Genomic DNA, 23641 nt, shown 5'->3' on the forward strand with positions numbered 1-23641 from the left:
TTAAGTGCTTTAGCACTTAAAGAGGGGACCGTTTTAGCTGTGTATTCAGAAAAACATGTCTAGCATTCAAGCACGGACAGTTTTAGCTGTGTATTTTCAAAAAGTTGTCTCTACCTGCCATAGCTCATGAAGTCAAAACGTGTGAGCTGTGTCCCCTTGATTTGAGCATTCTTTTAGGAAGAAAGGATTAAGTTCAATTTGAATTTTGGAAAACTGCTTCTCATCTTGTCAGTCAGCTGTCAGTATTGTGTGTTAATTTCTAGGAGAGGTAATAGAGTCAATCCAAAACCAAAGGTGTATTCAAGTCCAGATTGACAAGTCAAACCAAGAAAGCAGGCACTGAGCTGGCAGAGGGATCTTTTCCCAGTGGGCGTTAAGGCCCACATAAATCCCTGTGAAGGAATCGGGAATCAGAGACAGAAAGGGACTCGCCTAAGGCTTGTCACATGAAAGTGCCTGGCAGACTGACTGGCAGAGGGCTGGAAATCAAATCCAGATCTTCGGACCTGTAATTTCACAGGGTGCACCGCCTCCCCCAGGCCCAATGTGACACTTCATTGGCTTAACAAGAGCTTGACGGGATGGATGTCAACATGAAAAGACATTCGATTCCGTCGGACCTGTCTTTGGCCCGTTGTCTCTAAGGAGAATGTGCCTGGTTCAAATTCTCACTTTGCTTCTCACCTGAGAGATGTGACCTCAGTGGTCAATGGGAAATGAGCTGGTTTCAGTCACCAACCTCTCACTCATCACCAAGAAAGTTTCCTTCAACCATACATGGATTGTGTTTTCAGGAGTGCTGGTCTTCCTCCACAGTTGTGAGTAACATGCTAAAAGAGGAAAAAAGATTTGCTGCTCAGGAATGGAGAGAGAAATACAGACACACACACACACAGACACACACACACACACACACACACACACTCACACACAAAAACATGACACAAAAATCACCCAAACACAGGCCGCACACAAAACTGCTCGTGTTCAGCAAAATACTTATTGGTATGAGGTGGGCTTTGAACCCGTCCATGCTCCAAAGGAAGACACACCTTTTGCTATTTCACCCGTCTATTCTCGTAGGGAATGTGAATAATTCTTTCAGACATGGCTCATGATGACAGGGACCACTCTCATTTCACCCTCAGAGGCAGACAAGAGGACTGCAAAGGACTCAGGTGTCGTCCCTGCTGACTGAAGAGGACTCCCATTTCCCCTCGAACCCAAAGACACAGCAAAAGTAGCTTTCTCTTTGAAGAGCACACAAATTTTTCAAAATACACAGCTAAAACGGTCCCCGCTTTAAGTGGTTTAGCACTTAAAGCGGGGACCGTTTTAGCTGTGTATTCTGAAAAACATGTCTAGCATTCAAAGCACTGACAGTTTTAGCTGTGTATTTTCAAAAAGTTGTCTCTACCTGCCATAGCTCATGAAGTCAAAACGAGTGAGCTGTGTCCCCTTGATTTGAGCATTCTTTTAGGAAGAAAGGATTAAGTTCAATTTGAATTTTGGAAAACTGCTTCTCATCTTGTCAATCAGCTGTCAGTTTTGTGTGTTAATTTCTAGGAGAGGTAATAGAGTCAATCCAAAACCAAAGGTGTATTCAAGTCCAGATTGACAAGTCAAACCAAGAAAGCACGCTCTGAGCTGGCAGAGGGATCTTTTCCCAGTGGGCGTTAAGGCCCACATAAATCCCTGTGAAGGAATCGGGAATCAGAGACAGAAAGGGACTCGCCTAAGGCTTGTCACATGAAAGTGCCTGGCAGACTGACTGGCAGAGGGCTGGAAATCAAATCCAAATCTTCGGACGTGTAATTTCACAGGGTGCACCGCCTCCCCCAGGCCCAATGTGACACTTCAATGGCTTAACGAGGGCTTGACGGGATGGATGTCAACATGAAAAGACATTCGATTCCATCGGACCTGTCTTTGGCCCATTGTCTCTAAGGAGAATGTGCCTGGTTCAAATTCTCACTTTGCTTCTCACCTGAGAGATGTGACCTCTGTGGTCAATGGGAAATGAGCTGGTTTCAGTCACCAACCTCTCACTCATCACCAAGAAAATTTCCTTCAACCATACATGGATTGTGTTTTCAGGAGTGCTGGGCTTCATCCACAGTTGTGAGTAACATGCTAAAAGAGGAAAAAAGATTTGCTGCTCAGGAATGGAGACAGAAATACAGACACACACACACAGACACACACACACACACACACACACACACACGACACAAAAATCACCCAAACACAGGCCGCACACACTACTGCTAGTGTTCAGCAAAATACTTAGTGGTATGAGGTGGGCTTTGAACCCGTCCATGCTCCAAAGGAAGACACACCTTTTGCCATTTCACCTGTCTATTTTCGAAAGGGAATGTGAATAATTCTTTCAGACATGGCTCATGATGACAGGGACCACTCTCATTTCACCCTCAGAGGCAGACAAGAGGACTGCAGAGGACTCAAGTGTCGTCCCTGCTGACTGAAGAGGACTCCCATTTCCCCTCGAACCCAAAGACACAGCAAAAGTAGCTTTCTCTTTGAAGAGCTCACAACTTTAAGTGCTTTAGCACTTAAAGAGGGGACCGTTTTAGCTGTGTATTCAGAAAAACATGTCTAGCATTCAAAGCACGGACAGTTTTAGCTGTGTATTTTCAAAAAGTTGTCTCTACCTGCCATAGCTCATGAAGTCAAAACGAGTGAGCTGTGTCCCCTTGATTTGAGCATTCTTTTCGGAAGAAAGGATTAAGTTCAATTTGAATTTTGGAAAACTGCTTCTCATCTTGTCAATCAGCTGTCAGTTTTGTGTGTTAATTTCTAGGAGAGGTAATAGAGTCAATCCAAAACCAAAGGTGTATTCAAGTCCAGATTGACAAGTCAAACCAAGAAAGCAGGCACTGAGCTGGCAGAGGGATCTTTTCCCAGTGGGCGTTAAGGCCCACATAAATCCCTGTGAAGGAATCGGGAATCAGAGACAGAAAGGGACTCGCCTAAGGCTTGTCACATGAAAGTGCCTGGCAGACTGACTGGCAGAGGGCTGGAAATCAAATCCAGATCTTCGGACGTGTAATTTCACAGGGTGCACCGCCTCCCCAAGGCCCAATGTGACACTTCAATGGCTTAACGAGGTCTTGACGGGATGGATGTCAACATGAAAAGACATTCGATTCCATCGGACCTGTCTTTGGTCCGTTGTCTCTAAGGAGAATGTGCCTGGTTCAAATTCTCACTTTGCTTCTCACCTGAGAGATGTGACCTCAGTGGTCAAAGGGAAATGAGCTGGTTTCAGTCACCAACCTCTCACTCATCACCAAGAAAGTTTCCTTCAACCATACATGGATTGTGTTTTCAGGAGTGCTGGGCTTCATCCACAGTTGTGAGTAACATGCTAAAAGAGGAAAAAGATTTGCTGCTCAGGAATGGAGATAGAAATACAGACACACACACACACAGACACACACACACACACACACACACACACACACACACGACACAAAAATCACCGAAACACAGGCCGCACACACAACTGCTAGTGTTCAGCAAAATACTTAGTGGTATGAGGTGGGCTTTGAACCCGTCCATGCTCCAAAGGAAGACACACCTTTTGCTATTTCACCCGTCTATTCTCGTAGGGAATGTGAATAATTCTTTCAGACATGGCTCATGATGACAGGGACCACTCTCATTTCACCCTCAGAGGCAGACAAGAGGACTGCCAAGGACTCAGGTGTCGTCCCTGCTGACTGAAGAGGACTCCCATTTCCCCTCGAACCCAAAGACACAGCAAAAGTAGCTTTCTCTTTGAAGAGCACACAACTTTTTCACAATACACAGCTAAAACGGTCCCCGCTTTAAGTGCTTTAACACTTAAAGCGGGGACCGTTTTAGCTGTGTATTCTGAAAAACATGTCTAGCATTCAAACCACGGACAGTTTTAGCTGTGTATTTTCAAAAAGTTGTCTCTACGTGCCATAGCTCATGAAGTCAAAACGAGTGAGCTGTGTCCCCTTGATTTGAGCATTCTTTTAGGAAGAAAGGATTAAGTTCAATTTGAATTTTGGAAAACTGCTTCTCATCTTGTCAATCAGCTGTCAGTTTTGTGTGTTAATTTCTAGGAGAGGTAATAGAGTCAATCCAAAACCAAAGGTGTATTCAAGTCCAGGTTGACAAGTCAAACCAAGAAAGCAGGCACTGAGCTGGCAGAGGGATCATTTCCCAGTGGGCGTTAAGGCCCACATAAATCCCTGTGAAGGAATCGGGAATCAGAGACAGAAAGGGACTCGCCTAAGGCTTGTCACATGAAAGTGCCTGGCAGACTGACTGGCAGAGGGATGGAAATCAAATCCAAATCTTCGGACGTGTAATTTCACAGGGTGCACCGCCTCCTTCAGGCCCAATGTGACACTTCAATGGCTTAACGAGGGCTTGACGGGATGGATGTCAACATGAAAAGACATTCGATTCCATCGGAACTGTCTTTGGCCCATTGTCTCTAAGGAGAATGTGCCTGGTTCAAATTCTCACTTTGCTTCTCACCTGAGAGATGTGACCTCAGTGGTCAATGGGAAATGAGCTGGTTTCAGTCACCAACCTCTCACTCATCACCAAGAAAATTTCCTTCAACCATACATGGATTGTGTTTTCAGGAGTGCTGGGCTTCATCCACAGTTGTGAGTAACATGCTAAAAGAGGAAAAAAGATTTGCTGCTCAGGAATGGAGACAGAAATATAGACACACACACACAGACACACACAAACACACACACACACACACGACAAAAAAATCACCCAAACACAGGCCGCACACACAACTGCTCGTGTTCAGCAAAATACTTAGTGGTATGAGGTGGGCTTTGAAACCGTCCATGCTCCAAAGGAAGACACACCTTTTGCTATTTCACCCATCTATTTTCGAAAGGGAATGTGAATAATTCTTTCAGACATGGCTCATGATGACAGGGACCACTCTCATTTCACCCTCAGAGGCAGACAAGAGGACTACAGAGGACTCAGGTGTCATCCCTGCTGACTGAAGAGGACTCCCATTTCCCCTCGAACCCAAAGACACAGCAAAAGTAGCTTTCTCTTTGAAGAGCACACAACTTTAAGTGCTTTAGCACTTAAAGAGGGGACCGTTTTAGCTGTGTATTCAGAAAAACATGTCTAGCATTCAAAGCACGGACAGTTTTAGCTGTGTATTTTCAAAAAGTTGTCTCTACCTGCCATAGCTCATGAAGTCAAAACGAGTGAGCTGTGTCCCCTTGATTTGAGCATTCTTTTAGGAAGAAAGGATTAAGTTCAATTTGAATTTTGGAAAACTGCTTCTCATCTTGTCAATCAGCTGTCAGTTTTGTGTGTTAATTTCTAGGAGAGGTAATAGAGTCAATCCAAAACCAAAGGTGTATTCAAGTCCAGATAGACAAGTCAAACCAAGAAAGCACGCTCTGAGCTGGCAGAGGGATCTTTTCCCAGTGGGCGTTAAGTCCCACATAAATCCTTGTGAAGGAATCGGGAATCAGAGACAGAAAGGGACTCGCCTAAGGCTTGTCACATGAAAGTGCCTGGCAGACTGACTGGCAGAGGGCTGGAAATCAAATCCAAATCTTCGGACGTGTAATTTCACAGGGTGCACCGCCTCCCCCAGGCCCAATGTGACACTTCAATGGCTTAACGAGGGCTTGACGGGATGGATGTCAACATGAAAAGACATTCGATTCCATCGGACCTGTCTTTGGCCCATTGTCTCTAAGGAGAATGTGCCTGGTTCAAATTCTCACTTTGCTTCTCACCTGAGAGATGGGACCTCAGTGGTCAATGGGAAATGAGCTGGTTTCAGTCACCAACCTCTCACTCATCACCAAGAAAATTTCCTTCAACCATACATGGATTGTGTTTTCAGGAGTGCTGGGCTTCATCCACTGTTGTGAGTAACATGCTAAAAGAGGAAAAAAGATTTGCTGCTCAGGAATGGAGACAGAAATACAGACACACACACACAGACACACACACACACACACACACACACACGACACAAAAATCACCCAAACACAGGCCGCACACACAACTGCTAGTGTTCAGCAAAATACTTAGTGGTATGAGGTGGGCTTTGAACCCGTCCATGCTCCAAAGGAAGACACACCTTTTGCTATTTCACCTGTCTATTTTCGAAAGGGAATGTGAATAATTCTTTCAGACATGGCTCATGATGACAGGGACCACTCTCATTTCACCCTCAGAGGCAGACAAGAGGACTGCAGAGGACTCAGGTGTCGTCCCTGCTGACTGAAGAGGACTCCCATTTCCCCTCGAACCCAAAGACACAGCAAAAGTAGCTTTCTCTTTGAAGAGCACACAACTTTAAGTGCTTTAGCACTTAAAGAGGGGACCGTTTTAGCTGTGTATTCAGAAAAAGATGTCTAGAATTCAAAGCACGGACAGTTTTAGCTGTGTATTTTCAAAAAGTTGTCTCTACCTGCCATAGCTCATGAAGTCAAAACGAGTGAGCTGTGTCCCCTTGATTTGAGCATTCTTTTAGGAAGAAAGGATTAAGTTCAATTTGAATTTTGGAAAACTGCTTCTCATCTTGTCAATCAGCTGTCAGTTTTGTGTGTTAATTTCTAGGAGAGGTAATAGAGTCAATCCAAAACCAAAGGTGTATTCAAGTCCAGATTGACAAGTCAAACCAAGAAAGCACGCTCTGAGCTGGCAGAGGGATCTTTTCCCAGGGGGCGTTAATGCCCACATAAATCCCTGTGAAGGAATCGGGAATCAGAGACAGAAAGGGACTCGCCTAAGGCTTGTCACATGAAAGTGCCTGGCAGACTGACTGGCAGAGGGCTGGAAATCAAATCCAGATCTTCGGACGTGTAATTTCACAGGGGGCACCGCCTCCCCCAGGCCCAATGTGACACTTCAATGGCTTAACGAGGGCTTGACGGGATGGATGTCAACATGAAAAGGCATTCGATTCCATCGGACCTGTCTTTGGCTCATTGTCTCTAAGGAGAATGTGCCTGGTTCAAATTCTCACTTTGCTTCTCACCTGAGAGATGTGACCTCAGTGGTCAATGGGAAATGAGCTGGTTTCAGTCACCAACCTCTCACTCATCACCAAGAAAATTTCCTTCAACCATACATGGATTGTGTTTTCAGGAGTGCTGGGCTTCATCCACAGTTGTGAGTAACATGCTAAAAGAGGAAAAAAGATTTGCTGCTCAGGAATGGAGAGAGAAATACAGACACACACACACAGACAAAACACACACACACACACACACACACACTCACACACACACACATGACACAAAAATCACCCAAACACAGGCCGCACACACAACTGCTCGTGTTCAGCAAAATTCTTAGTGGTATGAGGTGGGCTTTGAACCCGTCCATGCTCCAAAGGAAGACACACCTTTTGCTATTTCACCCGTCTATTCTTGTAGGGAATGTGAATAATTCTTTCAGACATGGCTCATGATGACAGGGACCACTCTCATTTCACCCTCAGAGGCAGACAAGAGGACTGCAAAGGACTCAGGTGTCGTCCCTGCTGACTGAAGAGGACTCCCATTTCCCCTCGAACCCAAAGACACAGCAAAAGTAGCTTTCTCTTTGAAGAGCACACAACTTTTTCAAAATACACAGCTAAAACGGTCCCCGCTTTAAGTGGTTTAGCACTTAAAGCGGGGACCGTTTTAGCTGTGTATTCTGAAAAACATGTCTAGCATTCAAAGCACGGACAGTTTTAGCTGTGTATTTTCAAAAAGTTGTCTCTACCTGCCATAGCTCATGAAGTCAAAACGAGTGAGCTGTGTCCCCTTGATTTGAGCATTCTTTTCGGAAGAAAGGATTAAGTTCAATTTGAATTTTGGAAAACTGCTTCTCATCTTGTCAATCAGCTGTCAGTTTTGTGTGTTAATTTCTAGGAGAGGTAATAGAGTCAATCCAAAACCAAAGGTGTATTCAAGTCCAGATTGACAAGTCAAACCAAGAAAGCAGGCACTGAGCTGGCAGAGGGATCTTTTCCCAGTGGGCGTTAAGGCCGACATAAATCCCTGTGAAGGAATCGGGAATCAGAGACAGAAAGGGACTCGCCTAAGGCTTGTCACATGAAAGTGCCTGGCAGACTGACTGGCAGAGGGCTGGAAATCAAATCCAAATCTTCGGACGTGTAATTTCACAGGGTGTACCGCTCCCCCAGGCCCAATGTGACACTTCAATGGCTTAACGAGGGCTTGACGGGATGGATGTCAACATGAAAAGACATTCGATTCCATCGGACCTGTCTTTGGCCCATTGTCTCTAAGGAGAATGTGCCTGGTTCAAATTCTCACTTTGCTTCTCACCTGAGAGATGTGACCTCAGTGGTCAATGGGAAATGAGCTGGTTTCAGTCACCAACCTCTCACTCATCACCAAGAAAATTTCCTTCAACCATACATGGATTGTGTTTTCAGGAGTGCTGGGCTTCATCCACAGTTGTGAGTAACATGCTAAAAGAGGAAAAAAGATTTGCTGCTCAGGAATGGAGACAGAAATACAGACACACACACACACAGACACACACACACACACACACACACACACACACACACACATGACACAAAAATCACCCAAACACAGGCCGCACACACAACTGCTCGTGTTCAGCAAAATACTTAGTGGTATGAGGTGGGCTTTGAACCCGTCCATGCTCCAAAGGAAGACACACCTTTTGCTATTTCACCCGTCTATTCTCGTAGGGAATGTGAATAATTCATTCAGACATGGCTCATGATGACAGGGACCACTCTCATTTCACCCTCAGAGGCAGACAAGAGGACTGCAAAGGTCTCATGTGTCGTCCCTGCTGACTGAAGAGGACTCCCATTTCCCCTCGAATCCAAAGACACAGCAAAAGTAGCTTTCTCTTTGAAGAGCACACAACTTTTTCAAAATACACTGCTAAAACGTTCCCCGCTTTAAGTGCTTTAGCACTTAAAGCGGGGATAGTTTTAGCTGTGTATTCTGAAAAACATGTCTAGCATTCAAAGCACGGACAGTTTTAGCTGTGTATTTTCAAAAAGTTGTCTCTACCTGCCATAGCTCATGAAGTCAAAACGAGTGAGCTGTGTCCCCTTGATTTGAGCATTCTTTTAGGAAGAAAGGATTAAGTTCAATTTGAATTTTGGAAAACTGCTTCTCATCTTGTCAATCAGCTGTCAGTTTTGTGTGTTAATTTCTAGGAGAGGTAATAGAGTCAATCCAAAACCAAAGGTGTATTCAAGTCCAGATTGACAAGTCAAACCAAGAAAGCAGGCACTGAGCTGGCAGAGGGATCTTTTCCCAGTGGGCGTTAAGGCCCACATAAATCCCTGTGAAGGAATCGGGAATCAGAGACAGAAAGGGACTCGCCTAAGGCTTGTCACATGAAAGTGCCTGGCAGACTGACTGGCAGAGGGCTGGAAATCAAATCCAAATCTTCGGCCGTGTAATTTCACAGGGTGCACCGCCTCCCCCAGGCCCAATGTGACACTTCAATGGCTTAACGAGGGCTTGACGGGATGGATGTCAACATGAAAAGACATTCGATTCCATCGGACCTGTCTTTGGCCCATTGTCTCTAAGGAGAATGTGCCTGGTTCAAATTCTCACTTTGCTTCTCACCTGAGAGATGTGACCTCAGTGGTCAATGGGAAATGAGCTGGTTTCAGTCACCAACCTCTCACTCATCACCAAGAAAATTTCCTTCATCCATACATGGATTGTGTTTTCAGGAGTGCTGGGCTTCATCCACAGTTGTGAGTAACATGCTAAAAGAGGAAAAAAGATTTGCTGACCAGGAATGGAGACAGAAATACAGACACACACACACACAGACACACACACACACACACACAAACACACATGGCACAAAAATCACACAAACACAGGCCGCACACACAACTGCTCGTGTTCAGCAAAATACTTAGTGGTATGAGGTGGGCTTTGAACCCGTCCATGCTCCAAAGGAAGACACACCTTTTGCTATTTCACCCGTCTATTCTCGTAGGGAATGTGAGTAATTCTTTCAGACATGGCTCATGATGACAGAGACCACTCTCATTTCACCCTCAGAGGCAGACAAGAGGACTGCAAAGGACTCAGGTGTCGTCCCTGCTGACTGAAGAGGACTCCCATTTCCCCTCGAACCCAAAGACATAGCAAAAGTAGCTTTCTCTTTGAAGAGCACACAACTTTTTCAAAATACACAGCTAAAACGGTCCCGCTTTAAGTGCTAAAGCACTTAAAACTGAAAAGCATGTCTAGCATTCCAAGCACGGACAGTTTTAGCTGTGTATTTTCAAAAAGTTGTCTCTACCTGCCATAGCTCATGAAGTCAAAACGAGTGAGCTGTGTCCCCTTGATTTGAGCATTCTTTTAGTAAGAAAGGATTAAGTTCAATTTGAATTTTGGAAAACTGCTTCTCATCTTGTCAATCAGCTGTCAGTTTTGTGTGTTAATTTCTAGGAGAGGTAATAGAGTCAATCCAAAACCAAAGGTGTATTCAAGTCCAGTTTGACAAGTCAAACCAAGAAAGCAGGCACTGAGCTGGCAGAGGGATCTTTTCCCAGTGGGCGTTAAGGCCCACATAAATCCCTGTGAAGGAATCGGGAATCAGAGACAGAAAGGGACTCGCCTAAGGCTTGTCACATGAAAGTGCCTGGCAGACTGCCTGGCAGAGGGCTGGAAATCAAATCCAAATCTTCGGACATGTAATTTCACAGGGTGCACCGCCTCCCCCAGGCCCAATGTGACACTTCAATGGCTTAACGAGGGCTTGACGGGATGGATGTCAACATGAAAAGACATTCGATTCCATCGGACCTGTCTTTGGCCCATTGTCTCTAAGGAGAATGTCCCTGGTTCAAATTCTCACTTTGCTTCTCACCTGAGAGATGTGACCTCAGTGGTCAATGGGAAATGAGCTGGTTTCAGTCACCAACGTCTCACTCATCACCAAGAAAATTTCCTTCAACCATACATGGATTGTGTTTTCAGGAGTGCTGGTCTTCATCCACAGTTGTGAGTAACATGCTAAAAGAGAAAAAAAGATTTGCTGCTCAGGAATGGAGAGAGAAATACAGACACACACACACAGACAAACACACACACACACACATGACACAAAAATCACCCAAACACAGGCCGCACACACAACTGCTCGTGTTCAGCTAAATACTTAGTGGTATGAGGTGGGCTTTGAACCCGTCCATGCTCCAAAGGAAGACACAACTTTTGCTATTTCACCCTTCTATTCTCGTAGGGAATGTGAATAATTCTTTCAGACATGGCTCATGATGACAGGGACCACTCTCATTTCACCCTCAGAGGCAGACAAGAGGACTGCAAAGGACTCAGGTGTCGTCCCTGCTGACTGAAGAGGACTCCCATTTCCCCTCGAACCCAAAGACACAGCAAAAGTAGCTTTCTCTTTGAAGAGCACACAACTTTTTCAAAATACACAGCTAAAACGGTCCCCGTTTTTAAGTGCTTTAGCACTTAAAGCGGGGTCCGTTTTAGCTGTGTATTCTGAAAAACATGTCTAGCATTCAAAGCACGGACAGTTTTAGCTGTGTATTTTCAAAAAGTTGTCTCTACCTGCCATAGCTCATGAAGTCAAAACGAGTGAGCTGTGTCCCCTTGATTTGAGCATTCTTTTAGTAAGAAAGGATTAAGTTCAATTTGAATTTTGGAAAACTGCTTCTCATCTTGTCAATCTGCTGTCAGTTTTGTGTGTTAATTTCTAGGAGAGGTAATAGAGTCAATCCAAATCCAAAGGTGTATTCAAGTCCAGATTGACAAGTCAAACCAAGAAAGCAGGCACTGAGCTCACAGAGGGATCTTTTCCCAGTGGGCCTTAAGGCCCACATAAATCCCTGTGAAGGAATCGGGAATCAGAGACAGAAAGGGACTCTCCTAAGGCTTGTCACATGAAAGTGCCTGGCAGACTGACTGGCAGAGGGCTGGAAATCAAATCCAAATCTTCGGACGTGTAATTTCACAGGGTGCACCGCCTCCCCCAGGCCCAATGTGAACTTCAATGGCTTAACGAGGGCTTGACGGGATGGATGTCAACATGAAAAGACATTCGATTCCATCGGACCTGTCTTTGGCCCATTGTCTCTAAGGAGAATGTGCCTGGTTCAAATTCTCACTTTGCTTCTCACCTGAGAGATGTGACCTCAGTGGTCAATGGGAAATGAGCTGGTTTCAGTCACCAACCTCTCACTCATCACCAAGAAAATTTCCTTCAACCATACATGGATTGTGTTTTCAGGAGTGCTGGGCTTCATCCACAGTTGTGAGTAACATGCTAAAAGAGGAAAAAAGATTTGCTGCTCAGGAATGGAGACAGAAATACAGACACACAAACACAGACACACACACACACACACTCACACACACACACATGACACAAAAATCACCCAAACACAGGCCGCACACACAACTGCTCGTGTTCAGCAAAATACTTAATGGTATGAGGTGGGCTTTGAACCCGTCCAAGCTCCAAAGGAAGACACAACTTTTGCTATTTCACCCGTCTATTCTCGTAGGGAATGTGAATAATTCTTTCAGACATGGCTCATGATGACAGGGACCACTCTCATTTCACCCTCAAAGGCAGACAAGAGAACTGCAAAGGACTCAGGTGTCGTCTCTGCTGACTGAAGAGGAATCCCATTTCCCCTCGAACCCAAAGACACAGCAAAAGTAGATTTCTCTTTGAAGAGCACACAACTTTTTCAAAATACACAGCTAAAACTGTCCCCGCTTTAGCTGTGTATTCTGAAAAACATGTCTAGCATTCAAAGCACGGACAGTTTTAGCTGTGTATTTTCTGAAAGTTGTCTCTACCTGCCATAACTCATGAAGTCAAAACGAGTGAGCAGTGTCCCCTTGATTTGAGCATTCTTTTAGTAAGAAAGTATTAAGTTCAATTTGAATTTTGGAAAACTGCTTCTCATCTTGTCAATCAGCTGTCAGTTTTGTGTGTTAATTTCTAGGAGAGGTAATAGAGTCAATCCAAAACCAAAGGTGTATTCAAGTCCAGATTGACAAGTCAAACCAAGAAAGCAGGCACTGAGCTGGCAGAGGGATCTTTTCCCCGTGGGCGTTAAGGCCCACATAAATCCCTGTGAAGGAATCGGGAATCAGAGACAGAAAGAGACTCGCCTAAGGCTTGTCACATGAAAGTGCCTGGCAGACTGACTGGCAGAGGGCTGGAAATCAAATCCAAATCTTCGGACGTGTAATTTCACAGGGTGCACCGCCTCCCCCAGGCCCAATGTGGCACTTCAATGGCTTAACGAGGGCTTGACGGGATGGATGTCAACATGAAAACACATTCGATTCCATCGGACCTGTCTTTGGCCCATTGTCTCTAAGGAGAATGTGCCTGGTTCAAATTCTCACTTTGCTTCTCACCTGAGAGATGTGACCTCAGTGGTCAATGGGAAATGAGCTGGTTTCTGTCACCAACCTCTCACTCATCACCAAGAAAATTTCCTTCAACCATACATGGATTGTGTTTTCAGGAGTGCTGGGCTTCATCCACAGTTGTGAGTAACATGCTAAAAGAGGAAAAAAGATTTGCTGCTCAGGAATGGAGACAGAAATACAGACACAAACACACACACACACACACACACACACACACATGACACAAAAATCACCCAAACACAGGCCGCACACACAACTGCTCGTGTTCAGCAAAATACTTAGCGGTATGAGGTGGGTTTGAACCCGTCCATGCTCCAAAGAAAGACACACCTTTTGCTATTTCACCCGTCTATTCTCGTACGGAATGTGAATAATTCTTTCAGACATGGCTCATGATGACAGGGACCACACTCATTTCACCCTCAGAGGCAGACAAGAGGACTGCAAAGGACTCAGGTGTCGTCCCTGCTGACTGAAGAGGACTCCCATTTCCCCTCAAACCCAAAGACACAGCAAAAGTAGCTTTCTCTTTGAAGAGCACACAACTTTTTCAAAATACACAGCTAAAACGGTCCCGCTTTAAGTGCTAAAGCACTTAAAACTGAAAAACATGTCTAGCATTCAAAGCACGGACAGTTTTAGCTGTGTATTTTCAAAAAGTTGTCTCTACCTGCCATAGCTCATGAAGTCAAAACGAGTGAGCTGTGTCCCCTTGATTTGAGCATTCTTTTAGTAAGAAAGGATTAAGTTCAATTTGAATTTTGGAAAACTGCTTCTCATCTTGTCAATCAGCTGTCAGTTTTGTGTGTTAATTTCTAGGAGAGGTAATAGAGTCAATCCAAAACCAAAGGTGTATTCAAGTCCAGATTGAAAAGTCAAACCAAGAAAGCAGGCACTGAGCTGGCAGAGGGATCTTTTCCCAGTGGGCGTTAAGGCCCACATAAAACCCTGTGAAGGAATCGGGAATCAGAGACAGAAAGGGACTCGCCTAAGGCTTGTCACATGAAAGTGCCTGGCAGACTGACTGGCAGAGGGCTGGAAATCAAATCCAAATCTTCGGACGTGTAATTTCACAGGGTGCACCGCCTCCCCCAGGCCCAATGTGACACTTCAATGGCTTAACGAGGGCTTGACGGGATGGATGTCAACATGAAAAGACATTCGATTCCATCGGACCTGTCTTTGGCCCATTGTCTCTAAGGAGAATGTGCCTGGTTCAAATTCTCACTTTGCTTCTCACCTGAGAGATGTGACCTCAGTGGTCAATGGGAAATGAGCTGGTTTCAGTCACCAACCTCTCACTAATCACCAAGAAAATTTCCTTCAACCATACATGGATTGTGTTTTCAGGAGTGCTGGGCTTCATCCACAGTTGTGAGTAACATGCTAAAAGAGGAAAAAAGATTTGCTGCTCAGGAATGGAGACAGAAATACAGACACACACACACAGACACACACACACACACACACACACACACGCCAATGACACAAAAATCACCCAAACACAGGCCGCACACACAACTGCTCGTGTTCAGCAAAATACTTAGTGGTATGAGGTGGGCTTTGAACCCGTCCATGCTCCAAAGGAAGACACACCTTTTGCTATTTCACCCGTCTATTCTCGTAGGGAATGTGAATAATTCTTTCAGACATGGCTCATGATGACAGGGACCACTCTCATTTCACCCTCAGAGAAAGACAAGAGGACTGCAAAGGACTCAGGTGTCGTCCCTGCTGACTGAAAAGGACTCCCATTTCCACTCGAACTTGAAGACACAGCAAAAGTAGCTTTCTCTTTGAAGAGCACACAACTTTTTCAAAATACACAGCTAATAAAGCACTTAAAGCGGGGACCGTTTTAGCTTTGTATTATGAAAAACATGTCTAGCATTCAAAGCACGGACAGTTTTAGCTGTGTATTTTCAAAAAGTTGTCTCTACCTGCCATAGCTCATGAAGTCAAAACGAGTGAGCTGTGTCCCCTTGATTTGAGCATTCTTTTAGTAAGAAAGGATTAAGTTCAATTTGAATTTTGGAAAACTGCTTCTCATCTTGTCAATCAGCTGTCAGTTTTGTGTGTTAATTTCTAGGAGATGTAATAGAGTCAATCCAAAACCAAAGGTGTATTCATGTCCAGATTGACAAGTCAAAGCAAGAAAGCAGGCACTGAGCTGGCAGAGGGATCTTTTCCCAGTGGGCGTTAAGGCCCACATAAATCCCTGTGAAGGAATCGGGAATCAGAGACAGAAAGGGACTCGCCTAAGGCTTGTCACATGAAAGTGCCTGGCAGACTGACTGGCAGAGGGCTGTAAATCAAATCCAAATCTTCGGACGTGTAATTTCACAGGGGGCACCGCCTCCCCCAGGCCCAATGTGACACTTCAATGGCTTAACGAGGGCTTGACGGGATGGATGTCAACATGAAAAGACATTCGATTCCATCGGACCTGTCTTTGGCCCATTGCCTCTAAGGAGAATGTGCCTGGTTCAAATTCTCACTTTGCTTCTCACCTGAGAGATGTGACATCAGTGGTCAATGGGAAATGAGCTGGTTTCATTCACCAACCTCTCACTCATCACCAAGAAAATTTCCTCCAACCATACATGGATTGTGTTTTCAGGAGTGCTGGGCTTCATCCACAGTTGTGAGTAACATGCTAAAAGAGGAAAAAGATTTGCTGCTCAGGAATGGAGACAGAAATACAGACACACACACACAGACACACACACACACAAACACACACACACACACACGCACATGACACAAAAATCACCCAAACACAGGCCGCACACACAACTGCTCGTGTTCAGCAAAATATTTAGTGGTATGAGGTGGGCTTTGAACCCGTCCATGCTCCAAAGGAAGACACACCTTTTGCTATTTCACCCGTCTATTCTCGTAGGGAATGTGAATAATTCTTTCAGACATGGCTCATGATGACAGGGACCACTCTCATTTCACCCTCAGAGGCAGATAGGAGGACTGCAAAGGACTCAGTTGTCGTCCCTGCTGACTGAAGAGGACTCCCATTTCCCCTCGAAACGAAAGACACAGCAAAAGTAGCTTTCTCTTTGAAGAGCACACAACTTTTTCAAAATACACAGCTAATAAAGCACTTTAAGCGGGGACCGTTTTAGCTTTGTATTCTGAAAAACATGTCTAGCATTCAAAGCACGGACAGTTTTAGCTGTGTATTTTCAAAAAGTTGTCTCTACCTGCCATAGCTCATGAAGTCAAAACGAGTGAGCTGTGTCCCCTTGATTTGAGCATTCTTTTAGTAAGAAAGGTTTAAGTTCAATTTGAATTTTGGAAAACTGCTTCTCATCTTGTCAATCAGCTGTCAGTTTTGTGTGTTAATTTCTAGGAGAGGTAATAGAGTCAATCCAAAACCAAAGGTGTATTCAAGTCCAGATTGACAAGTCAAACCAAGAAAGCAGGCACTGAGCTGGCAGAGGGATCTTTTCCCAGTGGGCGTTAAGGCCCACATAAATCCCTGTGAAGGAATCGGGAATCAGAGACAGAAAGGGACTCGCCTAAGGCTTGTCACATGAAAGTGCCTGGCATACTGACTGGCAGAGGGCTGGAAATCAAATCCAAATCTTCGGACGTGTAATTTCACAGGGGGCACCGCCTCCCCCAGGCCCAATGTGACACTTCAATGGCTTAACGAGGGCTTGACGGGATGGATGTCAACATGAAAAGACATTCGATTCCATCGGAGTTGTCTTTGGCCCATTGTCTCTAAGGAGAATGTGCCTGGTTCAAATTCTCACTTTGCTTCTCACCTGAGAGATGTGACCTCAGTGGTCAATGGGAAATGAGCTGGTTTCAGTCACCAACCTCTCACTCATCACCAAGAAAATTTCCTTCAACCATACATGGATTGTGTTTTCAGGAGTGCTGGGCTTCATCCACAGTTGTGAGTAACATGCTAAAAGAGGAAAAAAGATTTGCTGCTCAGGAATGGAGACAGAAATACAGACACACACACACAGACACACACACACACACACACACACACACACAAACACACACACGACACAAAAATCCCCCAAACACAGGCCGCACACACAACTGCTCGTGTTCAGCAAAATACTTACTGGTATGAGGTGGGCTTTGAACCCGTCCATGCTCCAAAGGAAGACACACCTTTTGCTATTTCACCCGTCTATTCTCGTAGGGAATGTGAATAATTCTTTCAGACATGGCTCATGATGACAGGGACCACTCTCATTTCAACCTCAGAGGCAGACAAGAGGACTGCAAAGGACTCAGGTGTCGTCCCTGCTGACTGAAGAGGACTCCCATTTCCCCTCGAACCCAAAGACACAGCAAAAGTAGCTTTCTCTTTAAAGAGCACACAAATTTATCAAAATACACAGCACTTAAAGCGGAGACCGTTTTAGCTGTGTATTCTGAAAAACATGTCTAGCATTCAAAGCACGGACAGTTTTAGCTGTGTATTTTCAAAAAGTTGTCTCTACCTGCCATAGCTCATGAAGTCACAACGAGTGAGCTGTGTCCCCTTGATTTGAGCATTCTTTTAGTAAGAAAGGATTAAGTTCAATTTGAATTTTGGAAAACTGCTTCTCATCTTGTCAATCAGCTGTCAGTTTTGTGTGTTAATTTCTAGGAGAGGTAATAGAGTCAATCCAAAACCAAAGGTGTATTCAAGTCCAGATTGACAAGTCAAACCAAGAAAGCAGGCACTGAGCTGGCAGAGGGATCTTTTCCCAGTGGGCGTTAAGGCCCACATAAATCCCTGTGAAGGAATCGGGAATCAGAGACAGAAAGGGACTCGCCTAAGGCTTGTCACATGAAAGTGCCTGGCAGACTGACTGGCAGAGGGCTGGAAATCAAATCCAAATCTTCGGATGTGTAATTTCACAGGGTGCACCGCCTCCCCCAGGCCCAATGTGACACTTCAATGGCTTAACGAGGGCTTGACGGGATGGATGTCAACATGAAAAGACATTCGATTCCATCGGACCTGTCTTTGGCCCATTGTCTCTAAGGAGAATGTGCCAGGTTCAAATTCTCACTTTGCTTCTCACCTGAGAGATGTGACCTCAGTGGTCAATGGGAAATGAGCTGGTTTCAGTCACCAACCTCTCACTCATCACCAAGAAAATTTCCTTCAACCATACATGGATTGTGTTTTCAGGAGTGCTGGGCTTCATCCACAGTTGTGAGTAACATGCTAAAAGAGGAAAAAAGATTTGCTGCTCAGGAATGGAGACAGAAACACAGAAACACACACAGAGACACAGACACACACACACAAACACACACACACACGACACAAAAATCACCCAAACACAGGCCGCACACACAACTGCTCGTGTTCAGCAAAATACTTAGTGGTATGAGGTGGGCTTTGAACCCGTCCATGCTCCAAAGGAAGACACACCTTTTGCTATTTCACCCGTCTATTCTCGTAGGGAATGTGAATAATTCTTTCAGACATGGCTCATGATGACAGGGACCACTCTCATTTCACCCTCAGAGGCAGACAGGAGGACTGCAAAGGTCTCAGGTTTCGTCCCTGCTGACTGAAGAGGACTCCCATTTTCCCTCGAACCCAAAGACACAGCAAAAGTAGCTTTCTCTTTGAAGAGCACACAACTTTTTCAAAATACACAGCTAAATCGGTCCCCACTTTAAGTGCTTTAGCACTTAAAACGGGGACCGTTTTAGCTGTGTATTCTGAAAAACATGTCTAGCATTCAAAGCACGGACAGTTTTAGCTGTGTATTTTCAAAAAGTTGTCTCTACCTGCCATAGCTGATGAAGTCAAAACGAGTGAGCTGTGTCCCCTTGATTTGAGCATTCTTTTAGTAAGAAAGGATTAAGATCAATTTGAATTTTGGAAAACTGCTTCTCATCTTGTCAGTCAGCTGTCAGTTTTGTGTGTTAATTTCTAGGAGAGGTAATAGAGTCAATCCAAAACCAAAGGTGTATTCAAGTCCAGATTGACAAGTCAAACCAAGAAAGCAGGCACTGAGCTGGCAGAGGGATCTTTTCCCAGTGGGCGTTAAGGCCCACATAAATCCCTGTGAAGGAATCGGGAATCAGAGACAGAAAGGGACTCGCCTAAGGCTTGTCACATGAAAGTGCCTGGCAGACTGACTGTCAGAGGGCTGGAAATCAAATCCAAATCTTCGGACGTGTAATTTCACAGGGTGCACCGCCTCCCCCAGGCCCAATGTGACACTTCAATGGCTTAACGAGGGCTTGACGGGATGGATGTCAACATGAAAAGACATTCGATTCCATCGGACCTGTCTTTGGCCCATTGTCTCTAAGGAGAATGTGCCTGGTTCAAATTCTCACTTTGCTTCTCACCTGAGAGATGTGTCCTCACTGGTCAATGGGAAATGAGCTGGTTTCAGTCACCAACCTCTCACTCATCACCAAGAACATTTCCTTCAACCATACATGGATTGTGTTTTCAGGAGTGCTGGGCTTCATCCACAGTTGTGAGTAACATGCTAAAAGAGGAAAAAAGATTTGCTGCTCAGGAATGGAGACAGAAATACAGACACACACACAGACACACACACACACACACACACACACACACACACACACACACACGACACAAAAATCACCCAAACACAGGCCGCACACACAACTGCTCGTGTTAAGCAAAATACTTAGTGGTATGAGGTGGGCTTTGAACCAGTCCATGCTCCAAAGGAAGACACACCTTTTGCTATTTCACCCGTCTATTCTCGTAGGGAATGTGAATAATTCTTTCAGACACGGCTCATGATGACAGGGACCACTCTCATTTCACACTCAGAGGCAGACAAGAGGACTGAAAAGGACTCAGGTGTCGTCCCTGCTGACTGAAGAGGACTCCCATTTCCCCTCGAACCCAAAAACACAGCAAAAGTAGCTTTCTCTTTGAAGATCACACAACTTTTTCAAAATACACAGCTAATAAAACCCTTAAAGCGGGGACCGTTTTAGCTGTGTATTCTGAAAAACATGTCTAGCATTCAAAGCACGGACAGTTTTATCTGTGTATTTTCAAAAAGTTGTCTCTACCTGCCATAGCTCATGAAGTCAAAACGAGTGAGCTGTGTCCCCTTGATTTGAGCATTCTTTTCGGAAGAAAGGATTAAGTTCAATTTGAATTTTGGAAAACTGCTTCTCATCTTGTCAATCAGCTGTCAGTTTTGTGTGTTAATTTCTAGGAGAGGTAATAGAGTCAATCCAAAACCAAAGGTGTATTCAAGTCCAGATTGAAAAGTCAAACCAAGAAAGCAGGCACTGAGCTGGCAGAGGGATCTTTTCCCAGTGGGCGTTAAGGCCCACATAAATCCCTGTGCAGGAATCGGGAATCAGAGACAGAAAGGGACTCGCCTAAGGCTTGTCACATGAAAGTGCCTGGCAGACTGCCTGGCAGAGGGCTGGAAATCAAATCCAAATCTTCGGACGTGTAATTTCAAAGGGTGCACCGCCTCCCCCAGGCCCAATGTGACACTTCAATGGCTTAACGAGGGCTTGACGGGATGGATGTCAACATGAAAAGACAATCGATTCCATCGGACATGTCTTTGGCCCATTATCTCTAAGGAGAATGTGCCTGGTTCAAATTCTCACTTTGCTTCTCACCTGAGAGATGTGACCTCAGTGGTCAATGGGAAATGAGCTGGTTTCAGTCACCAACCTCTCACTCATCACCAAGAACATTTCCTTCAACCATACATGGATTGTGTTTTCAGGAGTGCTGGGTTTCATCCACAGTTGTGTGTAGCATGCTAAAAGAGGAAAAAAGATTTGCTGCTCAGGAATGGAGACAGAAATACAGACACACACACACAGAAACACACACACACACACACACACACACATGACAGAAAAATCACCCAAACACAGGCCGCACACACAACTGCTCGTGTTCAGCAAAATACTTAGTGGTATGAGGTGGGCTTTGAACCCGTCCATGCTCCAAAGGAAGACACACCTTTTGCTATTTCAACCGTCTATTCTCGTAGGGAATGTGAATAATTCTTTCAGACACGGCTCATGATGACAGGGACCACTCTCATTTCACCCTCAGAGGCAGACAAGAGGACTGCAAAGGACTCAGGTGTCGTCCCTGCTGACTGAAGAGGACTCCCATTTCCCCTCGAACCCAAAGACACAGCAATAGTACCTTTCTCTTTGAAGAGCACACAACTTTTTCAAAATACACAGCTAATAAAGCACTTAAAGCGGGGACAGTTTTAGCTGTGTATTCTGAAAAACATGTCTAGCATTCAAAGCACGGGCAGTTTTAGCTGTGTATTTTCAAAAAGTTGTCTCTACCTGCCATAGCTCATGAAGTCAAAACGAGTGAGCTGTGTCCCCTTGATTTGAGCATTCTTTTCGGAAGAAAGTATTAAGTTCAATTTGAATTTTGGAAAACTGCTTCTCATCTTGTCAATCAGCTGTGAGTTTTCTGTGTTAATTTCTAGGAGAGGTAATAGAGTCAATCCAAAATCAAAGGTGTATTCAAGTCCAGGTTGAAAAGTCAAACCAAGAAAGCAGGCACTGAGCTGGCAGAGGGATCTTTTCCCAGTGGGCGTTAAGGCCCACATAAATCCCTGTGAAAGAATCGGGAATCAGAGACAGAAAGGGACTCGCCAAAGGCTTGTCACATGAAAGTGCCTGGCAGACTGACTGGCAGAGGGCTGGAAATCAAATCCAAATCTTCGGACCAGTAATTTCACAGGGTGCACCGCCTCCCCCATGCCCAATGTGACACTTCAATGGCTTAACGAGGGCTTGACGGGATGGATGTCAACATGAAAAGACATTCGATTCCATCGGACCTGTCTTTGGCCCATTGTCTCTAAGGAGAATGTGCCTGGTTCAAATTCTCACTTTGCTTCTCACCTGAGAGATGTGACCTCAGTGATCAATGGGAAATGAGCTGGTTTCAGTCACCAACCTCTCACTCATCACCAAGAAAATTTCCTTCAACCATACATGGATTGTGTTTTCAGGAGTGCTGGGCTTCATCCACAGTTGTGAGTAACATGCTAAAAGAGGAAAAAAGATTTGCTGCTCAGGAATGGAGACAGAAATACAGACACACACACACAGACACACAGACACAGACACACACACACACACACACGAAACAAAAATCACCCAAACACAGGCCGCACACACAACTGCTCGTGTTCAGCAAAATACTTAGTGGTATGAGGTGGGCTTTGAACCCGTCCATGCTCCAAAGGAAGACACACCTTTTGCTATTTCACCCGTCTATTCTCGTAGGGAATGTGAATAATTCTTTCAGACATGGCTCATGATGACAGGGACCACTCTCATTTCACCCTCATAGGCAGACAGGAGGACTGCAAAGGTCTCAGGTTTCGTCCCTGCTGACTGAAGAGGACTCCCATTTTCCCTCGAACCCAAAGACACAGCAAAAGTAGCTTTCTCTTTGAAGAGCACACAACTTTTTCAAAATACACAGCTAAAACGGTCCCCACTTTAAGTGCTTTAGCACTTAAAACGGGGACCGTTTTAGCTGTGTATTCTGAAAAACATGTCTAGCATTCAAAGCACGGACAGTTTTAGCTGTGTATTTTCAAAAATTGTCTCTACCTGCCATACCTCATGAAGTCAGAACGAGTGAGCTGTGTCCCCTTGATTTGAGCATTATTTTAGTAAGAAAGGATTAAGATCAATTTGAATTTTGGAAAACTGCTTCTCATCTTGTCAATCAGCTGTCAGTTTTGTGTGTTAATTTCTAGGAGAGGTAATAGAGTCAATCCAAAACCAAAGGTGTATTCAAGTCCAGATTGAAAAGTCAAACCAAGAAAGCAGGCACTGAGCTGGCAGAGGGATCTTTTCCCAGTGGGCGTTAAGGCCCACATAAATCCCTGTGAAGGAATCGGGAATCAGAGACAGAAAGGGACTCGCCTAAGGCTTGTCACATGAAAGTGCCTGGCAGACTGACTGGCAGAGGGCTGGAAATCAAATCCAAATCTTCGGACGTGTAATTTCACAGGGTGCACCGCCTCCCCCAGGCCCAATGTGACACTTCAATGGCTTAACGAGGGCTTGACGGGATGGATGTCAACATGAAAAGACATTCGATTCCATCGGACCTGTCTTTGGCCCATTGTCTCTAAGGAGAATGTGCCTGGTTCAAATTCTCACTTTGCTTCTCACCT

Source organism: Saimiri boliviensis, chromosome 6 (assembly GCF_048565385.1).
Source record: "Saimiri boliviensis isolate mSaiBol1 chromosome 6, mSaiBol1.pri, whole genome shotgun sequence".
NCBI classification, from domain to species: Eukaryota; Metazoa; Chordata; class Mammalia; order Primates; family Cebidae; genus Saimiri; species Saimiri boliviensis.